Source organism: Solanum lycopersicum, chromosome 7 (assembly GCF_036512215.1).
Source record: "Solanum lycopersicum chromosome 7, SLM_r2.1".
Lineage (NCBI taxonomy): Eukaryota > Viridiplantae > Streptophyta > Magnoliopsida > Solanales > Solanaceae > Solanum > Solanum lycopersicum.
The window spans coordinates 11,727,249-11,751,435 of NC_090806.1; the positions used below are offsets into that span (position 1 = coordinate 11,727,249).

General features: G+C 36.0%; 1 long non-coding RNA gene across 2 annotated transcripts; it reads right to left on the bottom strand.

Moving 5' to 3' along the window:
• Window positions 1-19,890: 19,890 nt before the first annotated feature.
• Window positions 19,891-23,535, bottom strand: LOC138337154 (uncharacterized). Of its 2 annotated transcripts, XR_011210598.1 has the most exons (4): window positions 22,028-23,535; window positions 20,952-21,159; window positions 20,365-20,867; window positions 19,891-20,278 (listed from the first exon to the last, which is right to left on the bottom strand). It is a non-coding gene; the product is annotated as an uncharacterized lncRNA (long non-coding RNA). The 2 variants fall into 2 exon arrangements; XR_011210597.1 differs by lacking the exon at window positions 22,028-23,535 and having other exon boundaries at window positions 20,952-21,247.
• Between the last annotated feature and the right edge of the window lie 652 nt (window positions 23,536-24,187).

Genomic DNA, 24,187 nt, shown 5'->3' on the forward strand with positions numbered 1-24,187 from the left:
ACCACAAATCCTTCCAATTGCAGCATATAGATCTCTTTGTCCAGATCTCCATGTAAAAATGTTCCATTTGCTCTAAATGTAAATTCTCCGATGCAACAATAATCAACAGAATTCAAATAGAGGTTAATTTCCCAACAGGAGAAAATATTTTAGCATAATCTATACCTTTCCTTTGTGAATATCCTGTAACCACTAAACGAGACTTGAACCTTCTTTTGCCATCTGGTTCAGTCTTGAGTCTGAACACCCACTTCTTCAGCAAAGCTCTCTTCCCTGCAGGTAACTCAGTCAACACCCATGTGTCGTTCTTCTCAATTGACCTAATCTAATAATCCATGGCTTGCTCCCATTTGATCGAATCCTCCATCTGTAGGGCCTCATCAAAAGACTCTGGTTCCCCCTCATCAGTAAGCAATAGATAGTGTAATGAAGGTGAATACCTATGCCGTGATGGTTCTGGCTGATCTCCTTAACACCTGCTCAGGTGTAACTTGCTCCACTTCAGATTCTTTAGTAGGAGTTGGTTGAGTATCTGCTTCGACATCTCTGGGGTTACTCCTCTCCAACTCAACCTCAACTCCCACTTGCTTTGTAATCTCTAGAACTTTTTGTTTTTTGTCCTTGTACAGGACAGACTCATCAAATGTCGCGTCACAATGTCTCAGGATAAATCTGTTTTTGTCATCCCAAAACATGTAACCAAATAAATCAGAACCATAGCCTTTGAAGTAACACTTCACAACCTTGGCATCAAGCTTGTCTCTCTTTTCTAGATCAACATGAACATAAGCAGTGCAACCAAAAGTTCTCAAGTGTGAGTACTTGAGTTCTTTTCTTGTCCACGCCTCTTATGGAATCTTGAACCCTAAAGGAACTGATGGTCCCCTGTTGATCAAGTATGAAGCTGTGCTCACAGCATCCGCCCAAAATGTTTTGGACAGCCTACAGTGTATCCTCATACTCCTTGCACGCTCATTCAATATTCAGTTCATCCTCTCAGCAATTCAATTTTTTGCCTTGCCTTACCAGGAACTGTTCTCATCAATCTGATTCCCTTAGCTACACAGAATGCCTTGAACTCTGATTTGTCATACTCTCTTCCATTATCAAACCTTAGGCATTTTCACATTCAAACTGTTTTGATTCTCAACTTCAGCTTTCCACTTCTTGAAAATTGCAAACACATCTGTCTTATGCTTCAAGAAGTAAACTCATACCTTCGTGCTGGAATCATTAATGAAGGTAACAAGAATCTTGATCCTCCAAGTGATGATACTGGAGATGGTCCTCAAACATGTGTATGGACCATTTCCAACCGCACTTTCTTTGGCTCTCTAGCAATCTTGGTGAAGCTTACTCTTTTTTGTTTGCCCATAACACAGCTCTCGCAAAGACACATATCAACAGACTTCAGGCCCTCTAATGCTCCTTTTGCAACAAGCATCTTCATTCTTTTAGCACTAATGTGTCCAAGTTTGTTGTGCCACAGATATGAACCGGAAGCACCTTCGGCAACAACGGCCAAGTTGATACACCCTGCAGTGGTGTACAAGGTTCAAGATTTTGTGCCACGAGATACTACCATAGCACCTTTCACAATCTTCCATGAACCTTTTTCCCAAACTCTGTTGCATATCCTGTGCTATCCAACTGGACGACAGAGATCAGATTTTTCTTGAGCCCAGGAATATATCTGACATCCTTTAATTTCCACTGGTTTCCCGAGGTGGTCTTTATGCAAATATCCCCCTTTCTTTCAATCTCTAAGGCTTTATTGTCAGCAAGATACACCTTTCCAAAATTTCCAGATTTGAAATTTTGGAACAACTCCTTGCTTGGATACGAATGAAAGGATGCACCAGAATCCAAAATCCATGATTCAACAGTGCTGTTCACACTAAGGATAAGAGCATCCCAGTGTCCTTTGCTGAATTTACAGAATCATTATCATCTCCTAATTCTGTTTCTTCTTTGGCTTTGTACGGCTCGTTCGAAAGTGCCCTTTTTCTCCACCGTTCCAACAAGTCACGTTTGATCTTTTTGAGAATTTTTCTCGATTCTTTGATTTTGATCGACCATGTTGATTTTGGCCTTTCGTCTTACTTCTCCCCCTTCGGTCTATGCTGAGAGCACTGCCCGATGAATCTCCCACTTCTCGTTTGCGAATACTTTTGCTAAGAACAACATCACGGATCTCATCAAACTTCAGTCTCTCAGATACACGGGAACTGCTAATCAGAGCAACAACAGTATCCCAAGATTCGGGCAGAGATGACATCAAAATTAAAGTCTTAATCTCATCTTCGAAATTAATATCCACAGAATTGAGTTGACTCACAATAATATTGAACTTGTTTATATAATCAGAAACAGATCCATTCTTAGACATCAGTAAATTGAACAATCTACGCCTCAAATATACCTTGTTCATCGCCGATGGTTTTTCATACATGTTTGACAATGCCTTTAATAGATCAGACGTAGTCTTCTCCTTCACGATGTTGAATGTCACGTTTCTTGACAAAGTCAACCGGATCAACCCTAGAGCCTAGCGATCCTTGAGCTTCCACTTCTCCTCCATCATGGATTCCGAATGCACCCCGGTCAACGGTTCGTGAAAATCTTTCTAGTACAGATAATCTTCGATCTACATCTTCCAGATATTAAAATCGGATCCATCAAACTTCTCGATTCCAAGCTTCGAACTATCCATCTTCAGTGATCGTGTTGAATCTCCTTAACTCTGATACCATTTGTTAGGATCGAATCCACACACATTTTATGAATGAAGAACACAAGAACTTTAGAGAGAAAGAGATGAGAGATCTAGAGATAGAAAGAGAGAAATCAATATTTCGTGGTAACACCACGTGAGTAAACTTCCACGGCGGTGGGATATATATTATATAATTATTCAGAGTATTTTTTGTTACAGAGAATAAATGAAGAATAAACTTTACAGTCGAATATATAACAGTACATTAAATATTAATCAGGCTCCACAACCTAACATATTAATCGTTAATTGTAGACATAATGTTGGCTGATTTGAAATTTATTTTTAACTAGTATTTGTTTTTTTAAAAAAAGATTGAAATTAGAGTTTGTTGATAATCATATATTAAACTTCGTTGTCCCAATTTTTCAGATTGATTTAATTGGCTGAATCACGTATGAGTTATTTCTTTTGTTAATTTTTATAGTTTAGTTCATATTGATCTCTATGATCATCTTTTTGGTAATTGTGAGCAAAATCTAATTTCACTCATTTGTTATTCCTAATTTCAACTAATCATTTAAATTAATATTATTGATAACACTTTATTTATTTGTTATTATCGTGTTGAATAAGTAACTGACTAACTGTTGTATTGTGATTGTTTGCGGACTAACAACAAATATATGTCACCCTCAAACTTCATTGTTTATTTACACAGGAAGGTAGTATATTCTATTTATTTGTTTGCATCTCTGATTTATGTCATTAGCAATGTAATTTGCAATAGAATAATTAGTTTAAACATAAATTATGGCTTATGATTTTTTTTGGTATTAGGAAAATATGTAATTGAATCATTATTATTGTTACTATTTTTTGCATGTTAAAATCAATCTACAAGAAGGTACATTCTTTTTTATTCAATCTAAGGACTTTTTTTCAATCCACATGTAAGTCCTTTTTTTCATCTAAGATTTACAATAAAAATTCAATCACTATTCTATTGAATTAATAGTATTAATTTTAAAACAAAAATTTAAAAATTAAAATTTTTTCAAGTCTGAAAATATATTTTAAAATGAAAATATTTTTAAATTTAATCAAAAAATAAGAAGAAGATAAAAATCAGAAAAGAAACAGTAAAATATTCAATCCATATGTGTCACGACCCAAATCCGGGCCGCGACTGGCACCCACACTTACCCTCCTATGTGAGCGAACCAACCAAATCTAAACTTTAACATTTCAATATAATATCAACAAAAGTAATGAGGAAGACTTAAACTCATTAATAAAATCAATAACTATTATTATCCCCAAAATCTGGAAGTCATCATCACAAGAACATCTACGATCAAATGACTAAACTAAGAGTATTCTAAAAGCTAAAAATACATAAGAAGCTAGTCCATGCCGGAGGTTCAAGGCATCAAGACTTGGAGAAGAAGATCCAGTCCAAGCTAGAAGCATTAGCTCACCCTGAATTTCCGATGTAGTAAGACTGGCTTGAATTACTGTTGAGTTGAAGACGATGGCACGTTTGCTGCACTCCACAAATAAACAAGACGAAAACATAAAAGTAGGGGTCAGTACAAAACACGGGTACTGAGTAGATATCATCGGCCAACTCAAAATAGGGAACAGTATATATCAAATATTATCGTAAATCAACTATAAAACTCAACATGTAGCAACAACAAGTACTATAATCATCAATAAGTACCATCAAGTTCATCCATGAGGGCTCATGCCTCAACACCATACTCATTTGGGAATTAAGTTTACTAAGTTAAGTATATTATCATCTTTCAAGATTCATTGTCTTTCTTCCTCTTGTGTCGGTACGTGACACTCCGATCCCCTACTGCTATGTGTCGGTACGTGACACTCCGATTCCCTAATTCTACGTGTCTGTTCGTGACACCCGATCCCCTATATGTGTCGGTACGTGACACTCCGATCCCCTATATGTGTCGGTACGTGACACTCCGATCCCCTAATTCTACGTGTCGGAACGTGACACTCAGATCAACTAATACTATGTGGCAGAACGTGACACTCCGATCCACTAATACTATGTGTCGGAACGTGACACTCCGATCCACTAATACTATGTGTCGGAACGTGACACTCCGATCCACTAATATCATTCTGTAAATCATCAAGCCTTCTCTATACCAAGGCATCATCAATCCCATTACTTTAATTCATCAAGCCTTCTTCTATACCAAGGCATCATCATTAATAATGTATATTAAAGTTTCTTTTCAAGATTTGGGATTCAATATTTTCATCATGCTTATCTCATCACAATCACATAATCATATTCATGCAAACATACCATTAAGCATATAGTAGGGTTTACAATACTACCAATACATATCATTCACTATTAAGAGTTTACTTATGAAAGCATGAAACCATAACCTACCTCCACCGAAGAATTGAAATCAAGCAAGTTAATCCTCAAAGCTTGGTGTTTTCCTGTTCTTCTCGATCGTTTCTCTCTCTCCCTTCTTGTTCTTTCTATTTTCTTATTCAAACCCTCTTTCTTTTACCCTAATTAGTATATAATTAAGAATAAAAGATGGCAATAATACCCCACTAATTAACTTAGGGTTACCTCTTTTAACCTCCAAGAATTTGAGTTATTAATATAAACCCACGAACTTTATAATTAAGGCAAGAATAGTCAAAAACGTACCTTAAAACTTAACAAGAAATCCGACTCCAACTGGGATTACGCAAGCTGTGACAGGCCGTCGCGCCTGCGACGGTCCGTCCTGCTGTCCGTCACATAGTTCAGAAACTGGATTTTGGGTGAATGGTCTGTGACGGTCCGTCACACCTGTGACGGTCCGTCCTGCCACTCCGTTACGAAGTTCAGAGAGTCCATTTTCAGTACCCAATTTCAGATTTTCTATGTTTTTTGAAACGAGACCCTGCGACGGTTTGTCGTGCCCATGACGGTCCGTCGTGGGGTCTGTCGCTTCTGCCAGTTTTTCCTGAAATAAAGTCTGCTGCTCAAAACGACTAAACAGGTCGTTACAATAGATACCAATTTACCCATCGTTCATCCCCGAACGATCACAAGAAGAAAAGCAAGGGCGGGAAGAAGTACCTGAATCTTTAAACAGATGTGGGTATCTTTCTTGCATATCTGCCTCCTTCTCCCAAGTGGCTTCTTCAACCGGTCGATTCTTCCATTGCACCTTGATGGATGCAATCTTTCTTGACCTCAACTTGCGAACTTCTCTATCTAAAATAGCAACAGGCTCCTCCTCATAAGACAAGTTCTCATCAAGCAAAATTGAATCCCAACGGATGATGTAGTTTCCATCTCCATGGTATCTTTTCAACATCGACACATGCAATACCGGATGTACTCCGGACAGCCCTGGAGGCAAGGCTAACTCATAAGCCACCTCCCCTACTCGCTTAAGTACTTCAAATGGTCCAATGTACCTTGGACTTAGTTTACCCCTCTTACCAAACCGCATCACCCCTTTCATTGGTGAAACTTTCAACAAGACTTGTTCACCCTCCATGAACTCTAAGTCTCTAACCTTTCGATATGCATATTATTTTTGTCTACTTTGCGCCGCTAGAAGCTTTTCTTGAATAGACTTCACTTTTTCCATCGAATCCCTCAAGAGATCAGTGCCCCAAGGTCTAACCTCGAATGCATCAAACCAACCAATGGGAGACCTACATCTCCTACCATACAATGCTTCAAATGGAGCCATATCAATGCTTGAGTGATAGCTATTATTGTATGAAAACTCCGCTAAGAGTAAGAAGCTATCCCAATGACCACCAAACTCTATCACACATGCACTAAACATATCCTCATACACTTGAATCGTTCGCTCAGACTGACCATCGGTCTGAGGATGGAACGCAGTACTAAGGTCCAACCTAGTACCCAATTCCGCATGCAATGTTTTCCAAAACTTAGAAGTAAACTGCGTACCTCTATCTGATATGATGGATAGTGGAACCCCATGCAATCGAACGATTTCTGAGATATAGATCTTGGCTAACTTCTCGGCATTGTAAGTCACCTTAACCGGAATAAAATGAGAAGACTTAGTTAACCTATCAACAATAACCCAAATAGAATCAAACTTTCCCAATGTCTTGGGAAGACCAACCACAAAGTCCATTGCAATTCACTCCCACTTCCATTCAGGAATGGGCATTCTCTGAAGTGTTCCTCCGGGCCTCTGGTGTTCATACTTTACTTGTTGACAGTTTGGACACTTGGCAATAAAGTCAACAAAAGTGTTGCTTTAGGTCACGATACCTCTTGGTTGCACCCGGATGTATAGAATACCTTGAACTATGAGCCTCTGTCAGAATAGTGTTGATCAAATCATCGACGCGGGGTACGCATACCCTTCCCTTGATCCTCAAAACACCTTCCTCATCAATTTGTTCTTCCTTAGCCTCTCCTCGCAATACCTTATCTTGAATTCTGCGTAGTTTCTCATCATCAGACTGTCTTCCCTTAATCTTGTCAAGAAAGGAAGATCTTGCCTCGGCAGAAGCCAACAATCCTCCCTTCTCGTTTACTTCTAATCTCATCAAGTCATTAGCTAGAGTCTGAACCTCTCTAGCCAGTGGGCGTCTAGAAGCTTGCAAGTGAGCTAGACTTCCCATGCTTCCCGCCTTTCTACTTAGAGCATCCGCTACAACATTCGCCTTTCCCGGATGATACAAAATAGTGATATCATAGTCCTTTAGTAGCTCCATCCATCTCCGTTGCCTCAAGTTCAAATCCTTCTGAGTAAGGACATACTGAAGGCTACGATGATCCGTGTAGACCTCACACTTAACCCCATATAAATAGTGTCTCCATTGCTTTAATGCAAACACTACCGCGGCCAATTCCAAATCATGAGTTGGATAGTTACGTTCATGCACTTTTAATTGTCTTGAAGCATAAGCAATCACATTCTTCTCTTGCATTAGCACTTCACCCAAACCCGAATAGGATGCATCACAATAAACAATGCAGTTCTTACCCTCTACTGGCAAGGTAAGGATAGGTGCGGTAGTCAACAAGGTCTTGAGCTTCTGAAAGCTTTCCTCGCACTCACCCGACCATACAAATGGAACATTTTGCTTAGTCAAGTTCGTCAGTTCGGAAGCAATAGAAGAGAATCCCTTGACGAATCGGCGGTAGTAGCTAGCTAATCCAACAAAGCTCCTTATTTCCGACACATTAATAGGTCTTACCCAATTCTTCACTGTTTCAATCTTAGAAGGATCCACCATCACTCCTTCCTTAGAAACCACGTGCCCCAAGAAGGACACTGCATCTAGCCAAAACTCACACTTAGAGAACTTGGCATAAAGCTTTTTCTCCCTCAACATTTCCAATACCATTCTCAAATGTTCTTCGTGTTCCTTCTTGCTCTTTGAGTATACCAATATATCATCAATAAATACGATCACGAAGAGGTCCAAATATGGCTTAAAAATACCATTCATCAAGCTCATGAACGCAGCAGTGGCATTCGTAAGACCAAAAGACATCACCACAAATTCGTAATGCCCATACCTCGTTCGAAAAGCAGTCTTTGGCACATCCGTTGCCCGTATTTTCAACTGATGATAACCGGATCTCAAGTCAATCTTAGAGAAGACACAAGCACCTTGTAACTGATCGAACAAGTCATCAATGCGAGGAAGAGGATACTTGTTCTTTATAGTTACCTTATTCAGTTGTCTGTAGTCTATGCACATTCGAAAACTCCCATCCTTCTTCTTCACAAACAAAACTGGAGCACCCCAAGGAGATGCACTTGGTCTAATGAAGCCTTTGCTCAACAACTCTTGAAGTTGGGCCTTTAACTCTCTTAACTCTGCGGGAGCCATTCTATAAGGGGGTATAGAAATGGGGCATGTTCCCGGTTCAAGATCGATACAGAAGTCAATATCCCTATCTGGTGGCATACCAGGAAGATCTGCAGGAACACATCCAAAAACTCGCGGACTACCGAAACCGACTCAATCGAAGGTACTTGGGTAGTTTCATCCTTGAGATGTGCCAAGAAAGCTAAACACCCTTTACTAACCATTTTCTTAGCACGAAGAAAGGAGATGATACGCACCGGATTGGAAGTGTAGTCACCCTCCCACACTAACGGATCTGCCCTAGGCTTGGCTAACGTCACCGTTTTAGCATTACAATCCAAGATCGCAAATTGCGGAGAAAGCCAAGTCATACCCAGAATTACATCAAAATCGACCATTTCTAAGATAACCAAATCTACATAAGTATTGCTCCCCACAAAAGTTACAAGACAAGACCTATACACCTTTTCAACTATCACAGACTCACCCACCGGAGTAGAAACACGAATAGGTATGTCAAGCAATTCACAATGTAAATTAAGACCATTAGCAAATGCGGAAGATACATAAGAAAATGTGGATCCGGGATCAAATAATACAGAAGCCATGCAATCACAAACCAAAAGATTACCTGTGATGACAGCATCAGATGCCTCCGCTTCAGACCTCCCAGGGAAAGCGTAACAATGGGCCCTATCGTTCGTCTGTCCGTTGCCCCTACCATGTTTTGATGTAGTGGCCCCAGTTTGCCCATTACCTCTGCCGTTTTGGTGACCACCATTACCTCGACCACCACGTCCTCCAGAATAACGGCCTCTACCATGACCACCTCTACCTCTAGCTATTGGGGGTCTATAACTTTGTCTGGGACAATTTTTCCTAATATGTCCAATCTCCCCACTTCCATAACATTCTCTGGAGTCAAGCATAGGCCCCTCGGAAAAGTGTTGACCGGTCTGAGGTGGTCCCCTAACTACAGTCTGTAGTGAAGACTGAATTGGTCGGACTGAGTAACTTCCCGAACCCTGTCCTCTAGTGTAAGAACCATTAAACTCACCTCCCTTCTGAAACCTTTATGATGTCGATGTTGTGGTGAAGTCTTCTGGCTTCACTCCTTCCACTTCTATCACAAAGTCTACCACTTCTTGGAAGGATTTTGCCGTTGCCGCTATCTGTAAGACCGAAATCCGCAATTCTGACCTCAACCCCTTCACAAACTGGCGAATCCGTTCTTGAGGACTAAAACAGAGTTGAGTGGCATATCTGGATAGTGCACGAAACTTAGCCTCATAAGCATTAACCGACATCCTACCTTGCTCTAGTCTCAAGAACTCATCCCTTTTCCTATCCCTCAAAGTCCGGGGGATATACTTCTCCATAAACAAGCTAGAGAATGAGGCCCAAGTCATAGGCGGTGCCTCTGTTGGTTGACACTCAATATGTGACCGCCACCACATTTTGGCATTCCCTTGAAACTGATAACTCACGAACTCAACACCAAACCGTTCTACTATACCCATCTTGTGTAGTAGCTCATGACAGTCAACCAGAAAATCGTAAGCATCCTCAGATTCCGCACCCTTGAAGACTGGAGGTTTCAATTTCAAGAACTTACTGAAAAGTTCATGCTGATCATTTGTCATTATAGGCCCAGTAGTCAAACGTGGAAACGTGCCTATTTCCAATGGAACATCCATGCGGGGAGCAATAGTAGCCGCACGTTGTACCTCCGGAGCCTGAGGTGCTGGTGCAGAAAACACTGGGGGTGTCTGGCCCTGATCAGATAACCCGCTAAGATAAGCCAAAACCTGATTGATCATCTCTGTGGTAGGTTGGGGTGGCATTTCCTCATTCTGTACTTGCTCATTCACCCCATCCTCCCCCTCTCTTACTACTTCCTCAGTCGGTGGAGGAGTCACCGCCCTAGTACCAGATGGGCTCGGTGCTCGTCCTCTTCCTCTAGAGGACGTCCTCCCATGACCTCTACCACGGCCCCTTGCCGCTATTCTTCCTCGAGCCACAGCCCCAGTGGCTGGCTTAGTTGTTTCTTGTCTGGCCGGTGTTGGTGTTGACGTAGTCGTTGCTGTAGTTCTAACCATCTGCGAAAGAGAGTGCAGATGGTCAGATACCAATTCGTATCGCCTAGATACCAATTGGACTCAAGTAGTAGCACGAAAGAAAGAATGAAAGAGTGAAATGTTTTCCTAAAGTCTTATAGCCTCTCAAGGAAAAGTAAAGGCGTCCCCCTATCGTTCCTTAAGACTGTACTAGACCTGTTCATGTGTGATGAGACCAACGAACCTAATGCTCTGATACCAAGTTTGTCACGACCCAAATCCGGGCCGCGACTGGCACCCACACTTACCCTCCTATGTGAGCGAACCAACCAAATCTAAACCTTAACATTTCAATATAATATCAACAAAAGTAATGCGGAAGACTTAAACTCATTAATAAAATCAATAACTATTATTATCCCCAAAATCTGGAAGTCATCATCACAAGAACATCTACGATCAAATGACTAAACTAAGAGTATTCTAAAAGCTAAAAATACATAAGAAGCTAGTCCATGCCGGAGGTTCAAGGCATCAAGACTTGGAGAAGAAGATCCAGTCCAAGCTAGAAGCATTAGCTCACCCTGAATTTCCGATGTAGTAAGACTGGCTTGAATTACTGTTGAGTTGAAGACGATGGCACGTTTGCTGCACTCCACAAATAAACAAGAAGAAAACATTAAAGTAGGGGTCAGTACAAAACACGGGTACTGAGTAGATATCATCGGCCAACTCAATATAGGGAACAATATATATCAAATATTATCGTAAATCAACTATAAAACTCAACATGTAGCAACAACAAGTACTATAATCATCAATAAGTACCATCAAGTTCATCCATGAGGGCTCATGCCTCAACACCATACTCATTTGGGAATTAAGTTTATTAAGTTGAGTATATTATCATCTTTCAAGATTCATTGTCTTTCTTCCTCTTGTGTCGGTACGTGACACTCCGATCCCCTACTGCTATGTGTCGGTACGTGACACTCCGATCCCCTAATTCTACGTGTCTGTTCGTGACACCCGATCCCCTATATGTGTCGGTACGTGACACTCCGATCCCCTATATGTGTCGGTACGTGACACTCCGATCCCCTATATGTGTCGGTACGTGACACTCCGATCCCCTAATTCTACGTGTCGGAACGTGACACTCCGATCCACTAATACTATGTGTCGGAACGTGACACTCCGATCCACTAATACTATGTGTCGGAACGTGACACTCCGATCCACTAATACTATGTGTCGGAACGTGACACTCTGATCCACTAATATCATTCTGTAAATCATCAAGCCTTCTCTATACCAAGGCATCATCAATCCCATTACTTTAATTCATCAAGCCTTCTTCTATACCAAGGCATCATCATTAATAATGTATATTAAAGTTTCTTTTCAAGATTTGGGATTCAATATTTTCATCATGCTTATCTCATCACAATCACATAATCATATTCATGCAAACATACCATTAAGCGTATAGTAGGGTTTACAATACTACCAATACATATCATTCACTATTAAGAGTTTACTTATGAAAGCATGAAACCATAACCTACCTCCACCGAAGAATTGAAATCAAGCAAGTTAATCCTCAAAGCTTGGTGTTTTCCTCTTCTTCTCGATCGTTTCTCTCTCTCCCTTCTTGTTCTTTCTATTTTCTTATTCAACCCCTCTTTCTTTTACCCTAATTAGTATATAATTAAGAATAAAAGATGGCAATAATACCCCACTAATTAACTTAGGGTTACCTCTTTTAACCCCCAAGAATTTGAGTTATTAATATAAACCCACGAACTTTATAATTAAGGCAAGAATAGTCAAAAACGTCCCTTAAAACTTAACCAGAAATCCGACTCCAACTGGGATTACGCAAGCTGTGACAGGCCGTCGCGCCTGCGACGGTCCGTCCTGCTGTGTGTCGCATAGTTCAGAAACTGGATTTTGGGTGAATGGCCTGTGACGGTCCGTCACACCTGTGACGGTCCGTCACACCTGTGACGGTCCGTCCTGCCACTCCGTTACGAAGTTCAGAGAGTCGATTTTGAGTACCCAATTTCAGATTTTCTAAGTGTTTTGAAACGAGACCCTGCGACGGTCCGTCGTGCCCATGACGGTTCGTCGTGGGGTCCGTCGCTTCTGCCAGTTTTTCCAGAAATAAAGTCTGCTGCTCAAAACGACTAAACAGGTCGTTACAATATGTAAAATAAAATAAAAAATATTTAAGATTTGAAGATCTATTTAAAGGGATAAGATAATTTTTTTGATTCTATATAAACAAAGCATCCTTGTATACTTTTATTTTTTTGTTCAAAATAAATTTTGTTTAGAATTTATTTTGTTAATTAAATATAAATTATGTTGAAAAAGACTATCATGCATGGAGTAGTTATTTTAAGTACATATTTATTTAGTTAACTAATATCTTATTGTTTGTTTTTTAAGTTTATCTTCTTCTTTGTTTATATAGAATCAAAAAATGTTCTTATCCCTTTTAAATAGATCTCTTTGGTTTAATCTTTTTTTTTATTTTGAAATTAACTTGTGTGTACTTACTGTGTAAAGTCTTTATACACGATCAGTTAAATATAGAAAATATATTGAATAAATAGTTATAATGAATTTCATTGATGCTAATTTTAAATTTCTTTAATGAATGATGATGGTGATTTGAAGAAACAATGAAATAAGCATGATGATGAAATATTTTCAGTAAGTCAAAAATAGAATCCTAAACTAATTTAGTAAAATAAATTTGAATCTTAAGTGTCTTATACTACTACTATACTTGATATTAATGGTCTATAAACTAAAAAGTCAAAAACAAATTGAAATGTTTACTCTTCGTGTGCCTTAAAGTTAAATGACAATGTAAAAAGAGTTCCACAATCAATGCACATAAGTTAATCTCTTTTTATTTTATTTTACATGTGGATGGATATATGTAGCTAAAATAACTACTTCATACGTGATAATCTTTTTTAACATAATTTATATTTAATTAACAAAATATTGTAAAATTTAAAAGTATATAAGAATAATTTTTAATTATAAATAAAGAAAATAAATATAAAATCATAAAACTTAAAAATATCAACTAACTATTTTTATACTCTTGGCTAAAATAAATATTCCCCATACACGATGGAATCTTTTTATTTAAAATCTGAAATAAAATTAAAAAATAGATTAAACCAAAAATATTTTATAGGAGAAGGATATTTTAAATTTTTAATAATAAAAAAAGGATAAATAAAATAGGAAAACAAATTTAAACTTATGTGGCAAAAATATCTGCTCCATACACGATGGAGTCTATTTGTGAAGTTTTCTCTCTTCTCTCTACTTTGTTCTTCTTCTTAATTTTTATAATTTTATAACACATTATTAGCACGAATCTCTCATTATTTAGATTAACGAAACCAACGTTGTTGAAGACAAAGTAATATGAATCATTTGCTAATATTCATAGAAGTTGATCTAATTCTTACCATGTATGTATGTATCTAATCTATAATATATTCTGAAGTGCCAGGCATCATTGTGGATAACTTGTCATATTACGAAAGTTGTATAAGTCATTAAAAAAAAAAGAGTGACACAAGCAAGTTCTACGCCAATTTTATCATCATAAAGATTGTGTGTATTTTTCTCTTTCGGAAAAGAAAAATTGCTAGTGCCACTACAATGCATTTTTTTTATATATATTTTTCTTGTAATTATGTGTCACTAGAGTAGTCTATTTTAAGCCTTTTCCATTATCTAAACTTTAAAATATAACATTGTTGGTTTATCGCTTTATGACTTCTATGTATGCTGCAAACAAGTTTTGTTTAAGAAAGCCTTTGATTGACATGAATTGTCAATTTTGATATTCTATAAATTAATTGAGAAAAAAAATGTAGGATGATTGCATGTAAACTCAAAGGAAACGGTGACAGTGATTAAACATCTTTCTACGCGAGCATTTTTACATGTTTACTTTTAATTAGATTATTATTATTATTATTATTATTATTATTATTATTATTATTATTATTATTATTATTATTATTATTATCATAACTATATATATGAGCAATATTATTGGAGTTGGTGTGATATAATATCATTAAAGACTTGGATGTGTCACGAGAATAAGATGATGGATTTAATTTTCATCGCATCAAAAGGGTAAGACGATGAATTAATGTCCAATCGCATAAAGAGTGTAATACGATGGATTAATGTCCAATAACATAAAAAGAATAAGACTATGAATTACGTTCAATTGCACAAAAAGGGTAAGACATTGAGTTAAAGTTCTAGTGCACCATGATGAGAAGATATTGTGTTCAAGTTTCATCAATTTATGGCCTAAGACACTTTTATATGGATAAGACACTAAATTTGAGTTTTAATGCACCATATTCATGATGTAACAATGAATAAAGAAAAACTAATGTGTTTTTTTTATGATAAATCATGAAATTTACTGAATTTGCTCTATTGCGTAAAGTGCATGTGATAATAGTGCATAATATGTCTGAAAGAAGACAAGTGATTTAATAATGCACATAAATATGAAATGGGGTACTAAAACTATCATAATTTGATATGCTCACATGTTTGTGTTCCATTCATGAAGAATGAGAACTTCTAATAAATGTCAAAAATATAAATTCATTCTCTAAAGGGAATGAGGTGTAAGCCACCATGCTAGGCATGAGAAAGATTTCGACCTTTGGTCAATGATGTGGTATCACCAAGAATGTCTCTAATAAGACATGTATTAGAGAAAAGTTTCATACTTTATCTTCAGGCTTGTATTGGACAAGAATTACAACAATTGAGGCACATTCTATGGTAAACTATAAGAAGTTTACTAATTTCAATACTTTCTTAGTTTGACACGATTGTATGGGACATCGTTAGTCTATAATGTTTAGACAAATTATGAAAAATTAAATGGTCATCCATAGAAGAACCTAAAAGTTCTTTTAAATGATGAATTTTCTTTTAATGCTTGCTACCAAGGCAAGTAAATTGTGAGACAATCATAAACGAAAGTTGAGATTGAATCCTCTGCGTTCTAGGAATGTATTACATGTGGACCTATTCATCCACCTAGTAGATTGTTTAGATACTGATTGTACCTAATAGATGTTTCATCTAGATGGTCGCATGTATGCATATTGTTATCTTGCAATTTGATCTTTGCAAAAGTATTGGCATAAATAATAGGATTGCATATACAATTTGTTGATAAAAAGATTAATCTATTCAGTGACGGGATCACAACTAACCTTTAGAAGAGATAGAGTAATTCAGAAAAAATAAATTTAAAATTTACTCACGGAGTATTAAAGTTGAAAATTTCTCATATAATAGTAATAATTGAGAATTTACTAAACAAAAAAGGCACATGACATAGTAAACTCTTAATTTATGAGTACAAAAATTTCTTAGTTGGCATGAATAAAGTGGTCATCCCAAAGATGTGCATACCGAGTAATGGACATACATGAAAAACTAGAAGATTCTTCAAGAATTCTGTTAATTTGTTGTTTGTTCTCATGACAAGTTAATTGTATCAACTAATGTTGAGACTAAATTTCTAAATTTTGAAAAGTATTAAAGGTGAATATGGGCCCGTTCACCTATTATGTAATACGATAAAGCAATGTATCTATAAGATAATCACATGTGTGTTTGTGTCAACTTGCAATTAGACATTCACATAATTGTTTGTGCAAGATAATTGAGTTAAGAGCACAACTTTATGAATATGTAATCAAGATAATTTATGTTGATAATATTGACAAATATTCAATCTGATGTGACAGTAAATGTCTCAGATAGATAGTGAAATTATCACTTACGAAAATAAATCTACACGCGTTGATCTGAAATACTGCATACAAAAGTAATTGTAAGCATAAGACAAATAAAATATGATCAAATTTTCTTTGAATTGACTTATGGTCAGGGACCAAATATTTTTATATGATTATTTTCTATGTAGTGTATAAATCAATGAATATACATCAAGAGGAATAAGAAGTCTTCTTTCTTCTCTCTACGTTGTTCTTTTTCTTCTTAATTTATATAGTTTTATAACAAATTCATATTTATCTATTTATTTTTTTTACAATATTACTACGCCTAAAATTTAGGAATACATATTTGTTTTTTTTAAAAAAAAACAAATCGTATTTGACCTTATTTTTTTCTATTTATTTTATCATACATAATTTTAAAAAAATAAAGGGATAATGCACAAGTACCCCCACAATCTATGTCCGAAATCTCAGAGACACACTTACACTAAACTAAGGTTCTATATGCCCCTAAATTTATTTTATTAATAATTTTTGACCCCCTTTTTGGCTCAGGTGACACTATCTTGTGGACCCAACGCTGATTGACTTTTTCTTTCAAGCTAGTGCCACGTAGCCGAAAAGAGATAGAAAATTACTTATAAAATAAATTCAGGGGGATAATAGGACCTTAGTATAGTATAAGTGTGTCTCTGAAATTTCGAGCATAAATTAAAGGGATACTTGTGAACTTTCCCATAAATAAAAGTAATTGTGTTTGTAATTTTTTTAAAGTGTGATTTATGACATTTTGTTTTTTACTATCAAAGTAAGACACATTACTCTTCCATTAGTGAAAGAGATTTATTGTAAAATAGCTAGATTGTGTAGAGAGAAATACGAAATGTTTAGTTGGTCATGGAATGACAAAATTATTATTAATCTTTAGTTATATATTAGATTGAAGGTTCATAAAATATGAAAGAAATAAAACTTATTAATATTTTTTTTTAAAATAACTTCTAAATCATACATATACCTCAGATATTATTTCGTTTTGACTTATTTAGAATTTATTTTTAAAAAACTAACAATCACAACAATATGTCAGCTTTTCCCTCAAAATTTGGTTACTTTTTTTTTTAAGAAAATAATTTATATTTTACTTTCACTTAATCAAAACATATGTATATGTAATTGTTTTACGAAAAAAATATAATAAAACAAAAAATAATGACTACGTTTCAAAAAATCAGTTCATCTTATGATTTAAGAGAAATCGATTTTCCAAATTAACAGAGTTGTTATTTTATTTTTAATAAAAATCAAGAAAAAAACTTATAATTATTTTCAAAAGATTTAAACAGGTAAAATCGATTGAAAAAGGATACGAAGTTCAAATGTATATTCCGAGAAGGTGTTAGGTCCTCGTAATGTCCGCTAACTCGCGCTTGACCAGCGAATTGACTAAAATGACTTTTTAATAATTTTACAAATTATAACTAATTATAGAAAAAATTGGTATTATTTTTTTACTCATTTACCTACTTATTTTTTTCTAATTAATTATTTCTAAGAGAAAGTAACTAAAGGAGATGATCTAAAGGGATAAACTTAAGTGTTGACAAAGACCGAAAAGTAGAATAAAGACTAAGCAAAATTTATATGTATGTGTATATGAATTTGAATATATATAAAAATAAGAGGAATGAATATCATCGGAAATTAATAAAATCAAACCAAGGCCACATATATTGTTAGTCAAATATTATGATAAATAAATAAGAAGGAAAAGAAATATCAAATTTCTGCTGTCGTAAGTTTTTAGGCTTTTGGGCCTATTTTTCCTTCCAAAATCCAGCGTATACACTGCTCGTATAGTGCCATATATGGAATTTTTTTTTAGTTCTTTTCACTATATATTGGAGTGTATACTTAGTGTGTATATTATAATTCTGTTTCTCGAGCACCTATATATTTTTTTGGACCTGTATGTCGTATTTTATATTAGTGTATACAACAACATATCAGCCTCTTTGTGAGCTTTTGGAGAACTACAATTTTAATTTCCAGCAATATATTTGCTGCTTTCGACCTGTCCGTCAATCTTGAAATTTGGCTAACATGGAGGCAAAAGGAGATTTGATCTTCTATGGCTTGAATTCGGGAATGCAATGGAAAGAATTTTTTTATGGACTCGAAAGGGGTTCATACAACAAAAATAAGAAAGGGGAGAATTAGGAGAAAACGGTCAAATGCCCCCTCAAGCTTTGGCCATATTTTCAACTACACACTTAACCTTTGCGGGTGTCCTATTGCCCCCCTGAACATTTTTTATATATATTAGTTCACCCTCAGACGCTGACGTGGTCACATACGTGAACTCACCTTCGTGTGGCGAGTAAGAATGTGATAAAATGTCCATGTGGAGTCCAAATAAGCCTCCCTACTCTTATTTAACCATACATTTATTTTTTTTTATTTATTTCACTTTGTTCTTCATCCACTTCTTTGTTCACTTGAACAAAAAATCCCTCTTTCTTTGTTCTTAATCCATCATTTTTCTTTATGTTCTTATTAGCAAACGTTTTCGTAATTTCTTCAACTAAGATTGAAGTTGGGTTTCCAACTTTATTGAATTTCAGCTTGATATTCCCCCCAATTCGACAAATTGTTATTTTTGTTATTAGGGTTAGTAATGTCTAACGTGAAATTGAATAAGCTATGCATGGAAGAATCAGACCCGATACTCAAAACCATAGTAAGATGCAAATATGGAAATTTGTTTCATATGAGAAATTCTTGGTCGAAGTCGAATCCCGGTAGAGGATTTTGGTCAAACGCTACTATGGTGTATGTTACTTTTCTTCAGTTATTTGATTTTGTTTAACTGATGTGAATGATAATAATGTAGTATATTGTTTTTATTTTTTCAGCCGAAAAATTGTAATTTTTTCGATGGAGAGATAGAGAAGAAATCGATCAAAGATCTCAATTTATCCTCCCAAAATTGGTGAACAAAATAAAACAGTTGGAAGATGAAGTTTGGAAGAGACAAATTCAAATCAATGAGCAACAAGTTCTGATTGATAATTTGACAAGAGAGAAGAGTTTCAAACAAATAAATTTAAAATGGTTTACATTTGATAGGAAGGTCATTTTATGTATTTTGATTTGTGTCGCAGCCTTGTTCATGAACAACCTATTTCAAAGTAGGGTTCATTCAAGTATTGAAGTAATTAAATTGCCATGACGTATGTCAGTAGTTAGCAGTGAAAGGAGTTGAAACTCTATATTGATTGTCATATGTATTATGAGAAATTTTGTATATCAATATCATTAATCTTTTCGATTGTAAAAGATGTCTTTAGTAGACATCACACCATTTTTAAGAGTGTCTATATTAGTGTCTATACTACGACAAATAAGGATAAGTATAACACAATTTGTAAGAGAAACGATCTTTAATAGGCATAATCGATTGTAAAATAGGCCTCACACAATGTCAAATTACAATAAAAGATCAAAACTAAAGCATAATTTGATGTTCAATACTAGTACATCATCATTCAAAATGGGAAATGTTTTCTTGCCAACTTAAAACAATACTGCAATATCATTACTTCCTAGATTGGATTGGTTGAACTACTTCCTCTTGATTTTCTTTGTTCCCCTCTCATTTGTTGATGTTTTTTTTTTGTGATTGCTGCTTTTCCATTCCATTTCAACTTGGGTGCAGTACTTGGTTTGTAACCAATATCACTAGTAATATCAGCAGATTTTGTCACCTTTGTTGAACCAGTAGAGATGATCTTACAACTGGACATCCCAGGCTGTATTCAAAGTATGAAATAATACTTACTGAATTTGTACTTAAACATTAAAAAATAGTATAAAAGAATCAATAGAAAACACTTACATTAAGAGATTTGAATCCATCTTCAGCTTGAATCACACCCATTTCAATGACTGCTTGCCTCTTGTATGAGGTTGTGTTTCCCCTGCCCCTTCCTCTTCCTTTGTTACTATTATCAGGCGATGGACATGTAGAAGGTGCACTAGGTGCTGCAGGTGGTCTTCCTCTTGCACTCTTTGCATGTGTTGCAGATGCATTAGGTGCACTATGTGCGGCAGGTGGTCTTTCTCTTGCACCTTTTGTAGGTGCTGCAGATGCACTAGGTACTGGAGATGCACTAGGTGCAGAAGGTGGTCATCCTCTTGACCTCTTTGCAGGTCTTGGAGATGCACTAGGTGCTACAACAGGTGGTCTTCCTCTTGACCTCTTTGCAGGTCTTGGAGATGCACTAGGTGCTACAACAGGTGGTCTTCCTCTTGACCTCTTTGCAGGTCCTGGAGATGAACTAGGTTCTACATGTGGTCTTCCTCTTGACCTCTTTCTAGAATGCTCAGCTTCTGTTTGTTCTTTATATATACATATAGTCAAAATAAATGTAATTATTACATATTGAGTAATATCACATACCAAATTAAAGTTAAAGATTTTACCTTTGGTCTGCCTACACCTGAAGTTTTTCCCTTTCCCTTGTTTGTATTTTATGGTTCTTCCCTTGCTGATGACTCAACCCTTTGTGGACATTCTCTCTTGTTGTGGCCTCTAACTTTACAGTTACCACATGTCATGGAAAGTCCATCTCTAGGTAGCTTTCAAGATTTTTTACTTTCACCAGCTTCTTTCTTTTTAAGTTTACCTGGCCTGCATGCATGCTTTTTAATTCAGGTGGTGCAACTGTGGGGTTAGTAGATCAAGGCCATATCTCTATGTTTGTGACAGGTTGAAGGACATTGGCATAAATCTTCAAGTAAGTTGCCTTACTATAACAGTTGTAAGTGTAGTTAAGGGGGTTCACCTTTCGTAAAGTAAATGACAGCCAAAACATGTGCACATGGTATGACTTTTGACTACCATACCCTTCAACCACAAATCCACCTACCAAGATCCACACTGTGTTGAAATGGTCTTTCTCTCACTTCAAACCCATCAACTCCATTAAATTAAATATTACAATTCATTAACCTATCAATTTTCTCTTGTAGTACCTTTAGACACATTGGAGAAAAATCACACATCCAAGTATTTGTGAACTCTCTTAACTTGTCTATTCTGGTCATCATTTTTACTCTTATCTCTTCAAGCATAGTGATAATTGTCTTGTGAATAGGTTTCAAGATCCATGAATTAAAGCACTCAGACAAATTATTATCTATAGAATAACATTTTACTTGAGTATTAAAGTAAACCTTACACTAGAACTCTATGTTGAAGTACATAAGATAATCCATCATTTTTCTGGACCAAGCAACTTCATCTTTGCAACATTTTTCCTCAATTGAGATTCAAATATACTCTTTGCAATAGACCAAACCTGTTGTCATCTTTGGAGACCTCTCCAGTCCTTAGCCCAGTTAGCTAAGATGTGTCTAGCACACATTCTATTTTCAGCAACAGGTAAAATATTTTGAATTACTCTTATTAATCCCTGTAATAGATCTAGATATGTTATAATAACAAATATATGAATATTCATAAAAATATATACAAAATAAAAAAATAGTACATATACCTTTTGCATATCTGTAATCAGGGTAAGATTTTCACCATCTCCTAGTCGAAGATCATCCTCCAAATGTTTGATAAACCATGTCCATGTCTCTTTTTTTTCATACTCAACTACTGCACAAGAAAGTGGCAGCATCTGGTTTATACCATCTCTGGCCACATCAACTAACAATTGTCCTCTACAAACCCATTTAAGGAAACAACCATCTAAACCTATGAATTTTCTGCAATTTTGGAATGCCTTCTTCAATGGATCAAAACATATGTAAAAGCTCTGAAATACTGGCCGACCAAGAGCATCAAGTTCACCAAGTTTAACAACGCAAGTGCTCCCTTGATTGGTCCTCAACAGTTCATCTTTATAGTCAAGAATTTTCCCAAATTCCACAACATGATCACCCATGATCTCTCAACAGTTTAGCTCTTTCCCTCCTAACAATAGTCTTGTTAACATGAATTTTAATTTTTTCCTTATCAACTCTTGCAACTAGAAAACTCTTATATTTGGTTTCTCATTAATCCTCTTTCTAAAATGTGTAGCTATGAACTTTGCATTGCACAAATAATTTCTAGTTGTGAAGTTACAATTATGCTTTGGATTGTAAGTCTTTATCATGAAATCATTTGTTTTTTTGTCAAGACATGCAAACAAAAGCCATGGAAAACCTTCCTTGCACCTACATCTAACTCTTTTTTGGCTTATTCACACACTTCTCTATTTGAACTCTCCTTTGGACATCATATTTGCTTACTGCTCTTCTAAATTCATTTATATCTGCAAAGACCACACCCAAATGCCATACAACTTTCTTGGCAGTAGGATTATGTATAATTTTTTGATTATTTGGGCTCCTTCTTTTTGGTAAATTTAATTGTTGGTAAATTTACTCTTTAAAATTTAAAACATTCATCATAAAATTCATCTTCATATATTTCAAAACTTTCATCATCAGAACTTGCAAAATAAGGCTCATCACCTCCTAATCTTCCTTCAACACTTACTTTACCTGTTTGAGTTTCATCAAAACCTAAACTTGGTCTAGCTTCACATACTGGTACCTCTTCAGTATCAGTTGGTACTCTCTCTTTTTCTTCTTTAAAAGATCTCTTTTCAGCTCTCAACTCCCTAACGTCTTCATGTACATCACTACCATAGTACTCATCATCATCACCCACCAATCAACATTCAGACTCAGAGCTATCTTCTGTTGAGTAATCAGAAACCTCTTCTTCTAAGAAATCAGGTTCAATAGGGCCTGAAAATAGATCATCAACATCTTCAATGACAGCCTCAGTAGTGGAAGAAGATCTAGGAGGAGCAGTTGTAGTTGTAGAATTTTTAGTGAAATGAGTGGCAGTGAAAGGATATTTAAGAACAAGAGTTGTAGTGGAAGGAGTTGGGGTAGAAGCAGATCCAGTAGCAGGAGTAGTGAAAGGAGTTGGGGTAGATTGAGATCTAGTATCAAAGGGAGTAAAGGGGTCTTCACCTACCCTACTTTAGCCATTTACTTTATTAAAAGCTGAACTAGATTCCTCCATTCCCAATTAAGGGACATTTTCTAATTAAAATAGGGGTGGGGTCCACAACTGCATCATCAATTAAGTGTTTTACACATACCTCCACAATATCTCCATCTTCCAAAGAACAACTTATCTCTAAAATATCCATATCATTTATGATTATCTTCCAAAATGCCACTATTAGGAGGTTTGATTATAAATGTGCAAGTCGGTGTGTATCACAATTCTTTTATGTACCCTCTTAATTCAAAATAGGACAGCCTATCCACATCAACATCCAAAAACTCTGTGACTCGCCGAACACTATACTGGTTGTCCACTACTCAAATCTAACACTCCACCATGATACCATCTTAACGTAATCAAAGTAAATCCACTCATCTCCTACCTAAGCAATGTAACACTAGTAAGGAAGTGAGAAACTATGTTTTCTACGAATTATTTAGTTACTTAAAATATTCAGAGGCAGCAGAACTAAGGAGAAAAGAAAAGAAACAAAATCCCTAATCGAACACTATTAATCGAACAATAATAAACAAAACCCCTAATACTATGACACACATATAAAAATGGCATTTGAATGCCCAGTGCAACAAAACCCGAATAAACATTAAAATAAAGTTGGTAAAGAATAACCCTAATA